The sequence below is a fragment of the Urtica dioica genome, chromosome 1 (genome assembly GCF_054948205.1).
Source record: "Urtica dioica subsp. dioica isolate 48M chromosome 1, U.dioica_male_clone48M_v1_H2, whole genome shotgun sequence".
Classification (NCBI taxonomy): Eukaryota; Viridiplantae; Streptophyta; class Magnoliopsida; order Rosales; family Urticaceae; genus Urtica; species Urtica dioica.
The window spans coordinates 11,211,358-11,226,004 of record NC_142756.1 but is presented as its reverse complement, the minus strand read 5'-3'; the positions used below and the strand labels follow the sequence as shown (position 1 = coordinate 11,226,004).

Here is a 14,647-nt window from a genome sequence, read left to right as displayed (position 1 = left end):
ATCATGTAGATCTACATGTATACATATATCTCTTTCAACCTTTTGGAACCTGTATGTAGGGCCATCCATAAATTAGTGACATTATAAAGGTGGACATATTGACTTTCTAATGAATGCGAATAAATTCATCTCCTCAAGAGAGAACGAAAATAGTATTCTGTAACACTCAGGATGTTGAAGACCCAGTTCAGGAATTCACACATAAAGGTGCTTCATACCAATTCGTTCTCTGAATTATTTGTTTAACAAAAGTTGTGAAGATAATGTACACACTATATATATATATATATATATATATATATATATATATATTATGAAAACCAAAAGAATAACTTAAATCCAAAACTCTTTAAACACTTATAAGGTAGGAATTTTAGAAGAGAGATTAGAGAAGTATGAAGAGTAAATTGTGGAGAGAAATTGAAAGAGTGAATTGTAGAAATTGGGATGATTTTCCATTCATCATACTCATGTATTTATAGTGAAAATTTGTGTACATTAGTCAATAAATTAGGTGTAGGGTAATTAATTATTTACCCATATTTTTGACTTATGAGCATAACAATTATTTACAACACTCCCCCTTTGGGATGCTCATTGATACATTTACGTGTTCATGCTGCCTCATTAAAAAACCTTACTAGGAAAAACTCAGTGGGATAAAAACCTCAGTAAGGAAAAAAGAGTACAGCTATGCAAAGCTCCCCCTGATGCAGACGTTGGTACGGTCTTTCTACAAATCTTGCAATTTACGCATTCCAATGTCATGAACATGTTTTCTGAAAGTTGAAGTGGGGAGCGCCTTTGTGAGGAGATCAGATGAGTTATCACAAGAACGAACATACTGGATGTTGATAACATTGTTCTTCTCTAGCTCTTGGGTGAACGAAAAGAACTTTGGAGGGATGTGTTTTGTTCTGTCGCTCTTGATGAATCCTTCCTTCATTTGAGCAACACATGCGGCATTATCTTCATGAAGTGTGATGGGGTCTTCAATTGTTGGAAGACCACTGGTGGCTCTGATATGTTGCGTCATTGATCTCAGCCATACACATTCACGACTTGCTTCATGTAGTGCTATAATCTCCGCATGATTTGATGATGTTAGCAACGAGCGTTTGGTTTTGAGAACGCCAAGAAATTGCAGTCCCTCCATACGTAAACACGTATCCAGTCTGAGATCTCCCTTTGTGTGGATCTGATAAGTAACATGCATCTGCATAACCAATCAAAACTGGTTTTGTCTTGTTAGGATAAAATAATCCTAAATCAATCGTTCCTTGAAGATATTAAACCACATGTTTTACACCATTCCAGTGTCTCTTTATAGGAGCTGAGCTGAATCTTGCTAATAGATTAACTGCAAAAGCTATATCTGGTCGAGTGCAATTAGCAAGGTACATAAGGGCTCCAATCGCACTGAAATATGGTACTCCAGGACCAAGAATCTGTTCAGATTCCTCACATGGACGAAATGGGTCTTTTACCACATCTAGGGATCTGACAACCATTGGAGTACTTAAAGGATATCCATATGGAAGCGTTTTATCACCTTTTTGTGTAATTTGACTGATGCACAAATATTCCATTTTTCACGTGCTCAATCTGTAAGCCAAGACAATATTTTGTCTTCCCAAGATCTTTCATTTCAAATTCTTGCTTTAAGTAAGAGATTACTTCTTTGATCTCTTCATCAGTCCTAATGATGTTTAAATCATCAACATAAACAGCGATGATCACACATCCGGATGTTGTTTTCTTAATGAATACGCATGGACAAAGAGAGTTATTGACATAACCTTTCTGTATTAAATATTCACTTAAGCGATTAAACCAAATTCATCCAGATTGCTTTAACCCATATAAGGATCTTTGTAATTTAATAGAATATTTTTCTCTAGGCTTCGAACTAGATGCTTCAGGCATCTTGAATCCTTCATGGATCTTCATATATATTTGAGTATCTAGCGATCCGTATAAATAAGCTGTGACAACATCCATGAGATGCATATTTAGTTTCTCATGCACTGCTAGGCTGATCAAGTATCTGAATGTAATTCCATCCATTACAGGGGAATATGTTTCTTCAAAATCAATTCCAGGCCTTTAAGAAAAACCTTGGGCAACAAGTCGAGCTTTGTATCTCACAATCTCGTTTTTCTCATTTCTTTTTCGTACAAATACCCATTTATATCCAACAGGTCTCACATCTACAGGTGTGAGTACTATAGGTCCAAAGACCTTGCGCTTGTTAAGAGAGTCAAGTTCGGCTTGAATTGTATTTTTCCATTCCCCCGAATCTTGTCTATTTTTACATTCGAAAACAGACCTTGGTTCGGGATCTCCATCATTTTCATCCATGACATCGCATGCCAGACTATATGAGAATGCATCATTGATTTCATCATTTCGATTCCATTGTATACCTGTATTGACATAATTAATTGAAATTTCTCGATTTTCCTCGTTTTGTATTTCTGGAATACATTCCTCCATTTTGGGGTCATTTTGTCTCTCTGCTCCTTTTCTTTTCCGAGGATTTTTATCTTTGGAACCGAATGGTCTTCCACGCTTCAGGCGTGTTGTGACTTCATGAGTGACTTTATTTTCAATTTTTCCTTTTGGGACATCAATTTGCGCAGGAGCATTTGCAGCGGGAATGTATGATTTAGTCACTCTTTTAGTGTCTGTAAACGCATCAGGAAGTTGATTTGCAATACCTTGCAAATGTACACAATCCTTTACACTTCTCCTTCACAATCTTTTGTGTAAGGGTCAAGATGCAATAATGTTGGTACAGATCAAGTAATTTTCCTTTTCAGCTGGTTTCTTTCTCCCCCTAATACTGGGAAATTTTCTTCATCAAAATGGAAATCAGCAAACCGTGCTGTAAAAACATCACCAGTTTGAGGTTCTAGATACCTAACAATAGATGGACTTTCATAACCTACATAAATTCCAAGCCTCCTTTGAGGTCCCATCTTTTTTCTTTGAGGTGGTGCTATAGGCACATAAACAACACATCCAAAAATTCTCAGATGAGATATATTTGGTACTTGGCCAAATGCAAGTTGCAGAGGGGAGTATTTATGATATGCACTCGGTCGGATGCGAATTAATGCAGCATCATGTAATATTGCATGACCCCATATTGAAGTAGGGAGCTTTGTTCTCATTATCAATGGTCTAGCAATAAGCTGGAGGCGCTTGATTAGCGATTCAGCTAGACCATTTTGTGTATGTACATGAGCAACAGGATGCTCAACATCAATCTCAACTAACATACAATAATCATCGAATGTTTGGGATGTAAATTCACCAGCATTATCGAGCCTGATTTTATTAATTGTATGATCAAGAAATTGAGCTCGTAATTTAATTATTTGAGCAAGTAATTTCGCAAATGCCATATTGCGAGTTGATAACAGACAAACATGCGACCATTTGCTAGAAGCATCTATCAATACCATGAAGTATCGAAATGGACCAGATGGTGGGTGAATAGGCCCATATATGTCACCTTGAATACGTTCAAGGAACGTAGGTGATTCTGTTTCAACCTTTCCCGGTGAAGGCCTTAAGATAAGCTTTCCAAGAGAACAAGCTTTACATGGGAAAATATTACCTTGAGGGATCTTCTGGCCCTTCAATGGATGCCCATGTGTATTTTCAATAATTCTTCGCATCATAATGGAACCAGGATGACCCAAACGATTATGCCATGTCGTTAAAATTGAAGACTCAATGACTACCGAATTTGATTCTATCGCATTTATATATGTGTAGTGCAATCCAGTAGGGAGCATAGGTAGTTTTTCTAAAATTTGTTTCTTTCCGAATTTGGATGTCGTAAGACATATATATTTCATGGTACCTTCAGTTATAGACTGAGTATTAAATCCATGAGAATATATATCATTAAAACTCAATAGGATTCGTTTGGATCTTGGTGAAAATAAAGCATTATTTATATTGAATTCTGTTCCATTTGGCAGTGTGAAATTTGCCTTACCAATACCTTCAATCAGATCTACAGGACCTGATATCGTATTCACAAAAGTTTTCGTTGGCTTTATTATTGAGAAAAACTTTTTATCATTCAAAATAGTATGCGTTGTTCCACTATCCGGTATACAGATTTCTCCAGTACCAACCATTTGGTTCGCCACACAATTTGCTTTTTCCATATGATAACTTCATATTAAAACAAAAATAAAGTTAATGAGAAAAACGTACTTATATTATATAATACTAATGTGTTACATAGTCTTGAAAATATTACACATATTACACATATTATACATATTTATATTTAAGTAACTAGGTAAAATATTGGACTTTGCTTCATTCCCAAGCATGGGAAAAACATACATGCATCATTAATCTAGAAGTCTTCTGTGAAAGCAGCAGAATCAACAACAGTGTGCGCAAGATCACCATCGAAGTCGGAAGCATTAAGATGAGTGGAGTCATCTAAAGGTTCTTGGTCAATAAAGTTGACCTCTCTTTCTTTCCCCTTCAAGGATGCTTTATATAGATTGCACAAATGTTGAGGAACACGGTAAAGTCTAGACCAGTGTCCTTTTGTGCCACATCTATGACAAACATCTTCACTACCCTTGGAAGTACTTGGTTATTTTCCCTTTTTGTGTGGATAATCGTGATTCTTTTCATCTTGCTGCTTCTTATGATAATCTTTCGTGGTATTATAAGAATGGTTATGATTATAACCACTTCGACCACGTCCGTATCCACGTCCGCGACCATGACCACGACCACGACCACGATCACGACCATGACCTAGACCTCGTCCTCGACCCGGAATATAGTTCTTTTGTTCAGGTTCTTCGGAGTTGACAGCGTTTACTTCAGGTAACGCTTTTGAACCTGTCGGACGGGATTGGTGATTCTTTATCAGCAATTCATTATTCTTCTCTGCGATTAGAAGGCAAGTAATTAGTTCAGAATATTTCGTAAATCCTCGAACACGATATTGTTGTTGCAAGGTTACATTCGATGCATGGAAAGTGGTGAACGTCTTTTCCAGCATGTCATGATCTGTCACTTGGTCTCCACAAAATCTCAGATGAGATACTATTCGAAACATCGCAGAGTTATATTCGCTGACTTTTTTGAAATCTTGGAACCGTAAAGCGTTCCATTGATCACGGTATACTGGAAGCATGATCTCCTTTTGGTGAAAACATCCGTCCCTCAACTCCTTCCAGAGTAAACTTGGATCTCTGGTGGTGAGGTATTCACTTTTCAATCCCTCGTCAAGATGTCGACGAAGGAAAATCAAAGATTTTGCCTTGTCTATATTTGACGAGGTATTTTCTTCAGAAAGTGTTTCCAGTAAACCCAGAGATTCCAGATGCACTCTACATCTACCTTCCACGGCATGTAGTTTTGGCCTGTGATGTCTAGAGGACTGAAATCGAGCTTGACGAGATTCGTCATGATGATAACTATTATGAAATATAGAATTTCTTAGATTAATAATTAAAGACATATAAGTCTACAAGAATTGTAAGGAATAAAAATAAATACATGAATCCAAACATTACTACAACGAAATAAAATTCATTCGGTGGAATTTCTATGGTAAAAGTATAAGCATTAAACATAACAATAAATATGGCAATAAAGACTAGTAGTAAGCGAGTCATTTTGAGCTTGTACCGAAAAATAGTAGGAGATAAGAAAAATATGTATGAGGTAGAAGAAAATTTGAGAGTTTTGTGTGGTTAAAAATGAGTTGAATAGATATGTATTTATAAGGTAAAATATAGCCGTTTATAGCTGTTATATTATCGTTGGGTATTTATTAATTTTGTGGTAAAAATTATTGTATTTAAGTATAACAATGTGTAATAAACAATATGTAGATGTACGAGTATTGAATTGACATAGCTAATCAAAATAATAAGTAGAGCAGTTAAAATAAATTTGCAATTAATAGCATTTTTCTATAAGGTGGCCTCCTGTATATAGAAAATTGATATTAATTACAAGTAAGATGTAGTTCACATCACTTTACTATAAGGAGGCAGAGCCTTCCATGCGTATAGTACTATGATGTTATACATAAACGAAGGTAAAATATTGTAAATTACATCATATTACCATAAGGTGGTAGAGCCTCCTGTGTATAGTAATCTGGTGTTATACAATAAATAATAGTTATACGAGTTTTAGTGTTTAGAGTTTTATACCTCCGAATTGATCTTGACGAGAGTGATCGTGCTGATAACGTGTTATGAAAACCAAAAGAATAACTTAAATCCAAAACTCTTTAACCACTTATAAGGTAGGAATTTTAGAAGAGAGATTAGAGAAGTATGAAGAGTAAATTGTGGAGAGAAATTGAAAGAGTGAATTGTAGAAATTGGGATGATTTTCCCTTCATCATACTCATGTATTTATAGTGAAAATTTGTGTACATTAGTCAATAAATTAGGTGTAGGGTAATTAATTATTTACCCATATTTTTTTACTTATGAGCATAACAATTATTTACAACAATATATATATAGCTACTTAAAACATACTACTGTTTCAAAAAAAAAAAGTAGCTTTCAGGTTTACAGAACAAGTGAGGTAAAAAAAAAGTGTACTTAATATACCCTTATTTAATGGGTAACTATATTCAATTTCGAAGAAAAAACTCAATTCATATTCATTTTTTTTTAAACAGACCACCTCCCAGGATCTCTCTCCTCATTCAGAAGAAGAGCAGTAGAGGGAGGGGAGGCAACTAAATTCATATTCATATCAGGATATGAAAACTCTTTAAAAAATCAATTATTGAGAAATTGCTTCATTTGTCACCAATTTTATAATATTTTCCCACTTTACACCAAAAGACTAATTTGATCTAAAATGCCACCATCTATGTCAATAATGTTGACATCTATTTTTGCCATTCACTATTAGATGTCAACATTGTTGAAATAGATGGTGGCATTTTGGGTCAAATTAGTCTTTTGGTAGAAAGTGAAAAAATGTTATAAAACTGATGACAAATGGGGCAATTTCTGTCAATTATTTTATTATAGTGTTTTTAATTTTGTACTTTTCCTTACTCTTTTACATTATCTCTCCCGTAACTCGTTTATTCCCACTCTCTCTCACTCTGTAGAGTATGCCTAAGGCCCAGTCCTAAACTAGTGTCTGGCCTTAGAGAGCCCAATGAACAATTTAAATTAGAGAAATAGTTTCAACTAATAGCAATTTTAATACTTTTGATCAAAATAAGTTAAATTATGTTTTTTGACACTTCTACTAATAATTGTAGACCTATATATCTACAATTGTTGTTATTTGTAAACTTATAAGTCTACAGTGTATGACAACTGTATACTTTCATGTCTATATTTACTAGTAGAAGTGTCCAAAAGCATAATTTGGTTTATTTTGGTTCAAAATATCAAAATTACTAGTACTTGTGACCATTATGATAATAATCATTATAATAATATATTTTAATTAAAAACGTATTAAAATAATAATATATATTTTTAATACCATAAAATTATATTTCAACTAATACATTTCAGTATTGACAATAAAATAACTCGATAAAAAAAAAGCAATATTTAAAAAAAAAAATTGTATGTAAGAAAATTAATTTCAAAAGAGTCCGATTTTTCCAAGGGCCCTGGCCAGGCTCGGGCTTGGAGTATAACCCCAACATAAAAATTTGAGAATTCAAAATTTTCACGGGTGTGTAATAATTTTTTCTAGCGGCAGATATGAAAAAAAAAATTAATATAATTTAGGCGAAAAGTTATATGGTGTCGAGCATGATGATAATAACAATTGTTGACAAAAAAACATGATACGATAATTTTCTCACGAAAAACGCATGGTGTTGAGCATGATGATAACCCTAAAGCTGGACTATATCTAAAAAGAGATATATATATATATATATATATATATATATATATATGTGTGTGTGTGTGTGTGTGAACTGTCGAGTTGTGTTGTGTGGTTGAAAAAATGTTGATGAGTTCGAAAGTGTCCGTGACAGTGTTACTTTTTGTAGTCTTTTATTTTGTCTTTGATAGTGGCGAGTTTTTCTAGTATATGGGCCTATCTTCTTCTCATTTATTCAACGTTATGCGTTAATATCTAGACACCTTATGGACTAGCTATTCTTCTATTTTCTCAAGTCCTTGAGCATTTATTTCCAGTTCAGATCCTTTTCCTAATAATATCTAAAATTACGTGCAATTGTTTTTAATTAGTAATTTGGAGGGTTTTTTTTTTTTTTTTTTTTTTTTAAAAAGCAAATTCTATTGCGGTGACTCGAACCTATCTTATTTATTTGGAAGAGTGAGAAGTTTTACCAATTGAGCTAGCTCTTTTTTGTCAATTTGAAAGAATTTTTTAATGAAAAATAAAAAAGTTTGGAGGGACATAAATTTGGACGAGATAAAATTTATTGGAAAAAAAAATGCCAGCTCATTACGGTAACAGAGTTAATAGCAGCAAAAGTACTTAAAGTTTTTTCAAAACGATACTTATATACATAAACTTTTTTTCTGTGACAAAAATACCTGATGTTACGATTTCGTAGCGCCGTTACCACTTTGGACGTTAAGTTAAACAGAATTACAGGTGTAGGGATCTGATGCATTGAATTAATGTGACACGGGTTTTTTAATTTAAACAAATGATAAAAATCAATCCTTTTGATCGAAAATACTCTAAATAAATAAAATAAATCCCAATTTCATATTTGAAATCCCTAAAACACGTTCTCTATTCTCTTCTTCTACCTCACTCTTCTTCCTCAATGAATACAAAATCAATCGGCGTGGAAGGTCATGTTCGGTGATCTATGGCATCAAAAAACTCGTCTTCATCGTACGAGATTCAAGTTCGATGGCGAGGCTCGTCTTCAGCAACACCATCGGACAGGAACTCGGGTTTGATGGCAAAAGAACAAGGAAGATGCTTTTGAACATCTTCATCTTCATTCGATTCTTCCTCAGCGTACTCTTCTTCTTGCAGACGAAACTGTTCGTCATCGTCGTCATTGTCGCCCCTTTGTTGTTGTTCTGACATCTTCTTCTTCAATCGAGTAGGGTTTTTTTTTATTTCTGGTTTTAGGAAATTAGGGTTTCAAATGGTTTTTGATCTGGTAATGTCAATGTTTTTCTTTGAGCGTATAACTCTATTATTAACTGTTATGCCGTCATTTTCATTAGATAAAAATGATACCCCGAGAGCAAAAACGACAAGAATTGGCAAAGTTCAAGACCTAATTGTCGACGTGTTGAAACCATCGTCATGCAAACCATCGGCAAAGTTCAAGACCAAACTATCAGCATCCTAAAGCCTTTGCCAAAGCAAGACTGTCGACAAAGAGAAGAATCCTTGAACTATCGGCGGCCATAATATCGGCGAAGTTCAAGACCAAACTATCGGCGTCCTAAAATCTTCGGCAGATAAGACTATCGGCACAAAACAATCGACGTTAGACCATCGGCGAACTTCATGGCCGAGACTATTGGCATAAAACTATCGGCGTCCTAAAATCTTCAGCAAAGTAAGACTATCGGCAAAGACAATAATCTTTGAACTATCGGCGGACAAGACTATCGGCACAAAACAATCGACGTTAGACCATCGGCGAACTTCATGGCCGAGACAATCGACATAAAACTATCGGCGAGCTTCATGGCCGAGACTATCGGCATGGAACTATCGGCATAAAACTATCGGCATCCAAGGCACACCATCGGCCAAAAACTACCTCCAAGGCACAATGGTCTCCAAAACCCACTCAAACTCCAAGGTGAAAAACTATAAATACCCCATCTCCATCCACTCTCAAGGTAAGTCTTTCTCGACTTAAAAAATCTCTGTTTCACTCCCGACTCACTATATTTTTCTCTCTCGACACTTGAGACGAGAGATAAGCCCCCCGCCTCGACTAATGTTGAGTGTCGGAGCGCGCGCCAGGGGAAACCACTCCGCGTCCCTCTAGTTCACGTTTCTTGTCTTTTCCGGCGAAGAACACGACGAACACGAAGAACGCAAAGAATGCGAAGAACCCGAAGAACGCGAAGAACCCGAAGAACCCGAAAAACGCGAAGAACACGACTAACTAGAAGGACTCGACGAATCCGAAGAACGTGAAGAATCCGACGAACACAAATGTGAACTAGTCACGGAGTGATGGGTAACCGGAAACCTCTTTCTGGTGAGGCAAAGACGACGAGAAGAGAAGATTTCACCACACCCAACCTACGTGCGGTCATAAGGTCCGGCCCTAGACCGAACCACAGACGGTTCTAAGTGTTGACCAAAAAACGGCGTTAACATTAACTATTACTAATTACATCAGTATAATTAGTAATACTGAAAATTATTAAATATTAATTAATAATAACGAAAATAATTACAACCAACATATATTATAAGCTTTACATCCTGACTGTTCAATTTTAACTTGACGTCCAAAGTATTAACGGCGCTACGAAATTGTAACATAATGTATTTTTGCCGCAAAAAAAAAAAAATTAAGTATATAAGTATCATTTTGTAAAACTTTAAGTATTTTGGCCGTTATTAATTCACAGTAGTATAAAAATGGATGACGCGTGTTGTTGTTTAAAAAAAATGGGAACCCAAGTGATGGAATTTCCGATCTTGAAAACCTAGATTTGACAATTGTCCATAACTGCGGAATTTTAAGTCATGGCTGAAAGTAGTTGCCATGAAGTTCAGGGTCCTCTATATTTATGTGACGTATATGCAAATTCTGCTTGTTGAAGTCAATGTTTAGCATCGATCCTATATATTGCTTTTATTTTTAATATTCCAAGAAAATGATGAAATTTTTATTGTTAAATTTAGATACTCCCATCAATTGAATTTTCTCCTTACCGTTATAACCGGAATAACGTCGCTTAGATTAACTGAAATTAGCCTAGTTTGCTTTTAGGATCTTATCTTAATTCACAAACTCCCTGTCAACGTTAACGATACCAATGTACCTGACAATTAATAATGTTGTGACAATATTTGAAACTGAAAAATGCTGAATCCGATTGAGATGCTTAAGGGTCTAGGCCATAAAATTAACTTTTGCCAAAATGGGCTACAAAATAGCTTTTGCATCGAAAAAAATAAACCATTCATTTGAAATTCAATGATTGAAATTCTGGTGGTTCATTTGTATCTATGGTCTAAAAAAATCGGAATTTTCGCGATGGAAATATTATAAAAAAATTAGAAAATTTGTTTTCATAAAAATTGTGGTGACCAACGAAAATTACGGTCAATGATGAAAATTACGACTGAAATAATGTTAGCGGAATAATTTATATAAAAAAAATGGGCAGTGTAACGAAATAGCCAAAATGAAACTATGAAATTTGTTTTTAATCTTTGTTTCACAACTTTTAGGGAAATAGTCAACAGACTTATATGGCAATAATTAAGGTCTGATTTACCCTTATTTATTAACAAATTCGTCACTTTCTCTCTCCTACTTTTTCCTACACTTTTTTTTACATAAAAACTTTAAAAAAAACTATATATATCTCATATGAACTCGAAATTGAGTGATTCCGAATCCAACGGATTCGTGACGCCGAGATCTTCAAAAATAGATCCATTGTGTTTGATGAAAAATCATGTTTAATATCATAGATGTAGAAAAATCACGTTACTACCTTAAATATGGAAATAACTGAAAATTTTTGAAATTATCAAAAAAATAAATGGAAACGCAACTATGATGCATAATTTTTCATCAAACACAATGGGTCTATTTTGAAGATCTCGACGCCACGAATTTGTAGGATCTGAAATCACTCAATTTCGAGTTCGTATGAGAAAGATGCAATTTTTTGAAGTTTTGATGCAAAAAAAATTATTTGAAAAAAAATAGGAGAGAGAAAGTGACGAATTTGTTAATAAATAAGGGCAAATCAGACCTTAATTATTGCCACATAAGCCATTTGGCTATATCCCTAAAAATTGTCAAACATAGGCTAGATCCAAAATTACATGTTTAAAGTGGCCTAGTTACTTACAAATCTCTAAAAAAATACATATACTTAAACATATATTTATAAAAATTGAACTTTTCAATTATATTCATCGCTTACATTGTAGTGTCTGTGATAAAGAATATAATCAGAGCTAATATAAATAACAAAAATTATAAAACTAAATACATTCTAGAGATGTAGAAAAATCAGTTGCAAAGACACCAGTGATAAGTAGCGCACTGAACAGAGACACTTATTTTTTTATTATATTTTCATGAGAAAATTTGTAGATCATACACCAAAGTGAATATAATGAAAATAACACATTATATATATGTGTGTTTTAGTGAAATGTCGAATTTAACCTTTGATTTTCAAAAATGTAAAATTCATACCTTTTGTTTAACTAAAATGACTTTATTATACCCTGAAATTAATAACAGTGTCACAAATTTCCATTTCATTGATATTAACTCTTATATAAAAAAAATCGAATCAAATCTAAAGCAGTATCCTAACTTCCAATTCCAGTTTTGAAATAAAAATAGCCATAAACTGAAATTAAATAATAAAATTCATATCTCCCAAGAGATGACTTCATTCCGTGTTCGAATTGCAACTCTAAATCCAGGATTCTCTGTTTGAATATGTGATTTTGATGAGTATCGTCTGTCGATTTTTACCAATCTGCATCTTTATGCGTTCTTCACGATTAAGAGAGTGTTGTTTATTTTTTTTTAGTTTTTAAATAAATTACATATATGGCGCGCATGAATAAAGATAATTGGTGTTTACATATAAATATTATAGTCAACGTCAATGATAAGTCGATAAAAAGAAAAATTTATGACAATGTTGTCTATTTCAGGGTATAATTTCATCATTTTAGTTAAACAATAGGTATGAACTCGACATTTTTGAAAACTAAAGATTAAACTCAATATTTCATTAAAACACAAAATATACATGAGTCAATTTTAATGGTCTCTTTTCTAACTCATACGACAAGTCAGGGAGACGACTATATCAAAGTGTAGATAGTTCTCGCTATTTATCTCATAGACAAAGTTGTTTAGACCTCATTTTCCAAACCTAAAACCTTAAATCTCATATGGAATTTTCTATGTTGGAATTTAGAAAGTTTTCCTAACTTAAGACAATTATGTTAAGAGCTACTTTTTTCTCTTTTGTAAACAGAAGTTATGCCATCAATTGGAATATATATATATATATATATATATATATATATATATATATATATATGTATATATATATATATGGCGATCCTCGTTTGAGAGTGAAAAAGCTTCCAGTAGCGGTTTTTTGTATAAAAAAAATTCAATATTAGCTGCTGAATTTTTTAGTTTTCATAAATAACTATTTTAATTTTAAGTGTCCATTTTACCCTTAATAAATATTAACCATATTTTCAATAATTGTTAACTAGATTTTAATAATTGTTATCAAGATTTAATATACCAATATTTTGAACCAGTTTTCAATAACTGCTAACCAGATTTCAATAACTGTTACTCATATTTTAATAGCCGTGAACTATATTTCAATAACTGTTAACCAAATTGGAATACTTGTTTACCCGATTTCAAAAACTATTGACTAGATTTATGAAGCATGAGGGTATAATTATCTAGAAAAAGGAAAACACTAACTGCCGAAATGTTTTGAAAACATGAGTGGATTTGAAAAGTGACGTACGTTTTAGGTTAGCTATGTAGTTTTCCCCATTTGGGAGGGTGAGAGTGGAGCCAACCCATCTTCTCATTAATCTAAATAATTTAAACTGAATCCAAATAATTCTCAAAGCTTCATTTACTAATTTATTTTGTAAATTCATGATTGTAAAATGTTATAGCATTTAATTATCATACAATCTTAACATATCTAACATTCGATGACTTGACATATAAGTGAAAATATGTGAAAACCCTATGGATAATTTATTTTGTAAATTCATGATTGTAAAAATGTTATAGCATTTAATTATCATCAAATCTTAACATATCTAAGATTCGATGACTTGACATCGAAGCGAAAACATGTGAAAACAGGATTTGATGACAATTATGTTAACTAATCGTGTCATTTGTTGAAATGTATGTCCACAAATTATGTCATTTGTTGACATATATGTCAACAAATCAACAAACTTTCTATTATTGTTATTTGTTGACATATATGCCAACAAATCGCGTCATTTGTTGACATATATATCAACAAATTATGTCATTCATTGACATGTCAACAAATTATGTTGTTTGTTGACGTTGTTATCCGTCCATTTCCGGGCCTTTGGAAAACGATATGTATGTTGTAGCAGCCTAATCGGGCCCACAAAAATCACCTATTGCCTAGTAGCAAAAACGGCCTTGCCATGCCCACAAAAGGCCTAGGTTGGCTGGCGCCCCTCAGGCTCGCGGCAACAGCCGCCGACCGGTTGTCGGCTCACGGCTCGAAGTGTCTCTTAGCCGGTTAGGCATATCGTGTTTTCAGGCTCGCTGATGAGTTTTTGGCCATCTCGCCCTCCAAGCCAATAGGCGTCGATCGGCATAGGCCTCGACCTCCCTCTTAGTCTGGCTGATCGGTCCCGACCATGACCCTATTCACCTCACAGA

The 14,647-nt window shown here is 33.9% G+C and overlaps 1 pseudogene; it reads right to left on the bottom strand.

The window, feature by feature from the left end:
• Positions 1–4,329: 4,329 nt before the first annotated feature.
• LOC149407201 (uncharacterized) lies at positions 4,330–5,185 on the bottom strand (annotated as a pseudogene).
• Positions 5,186–14,647: the final 9,462 nt, after the last annotated feature.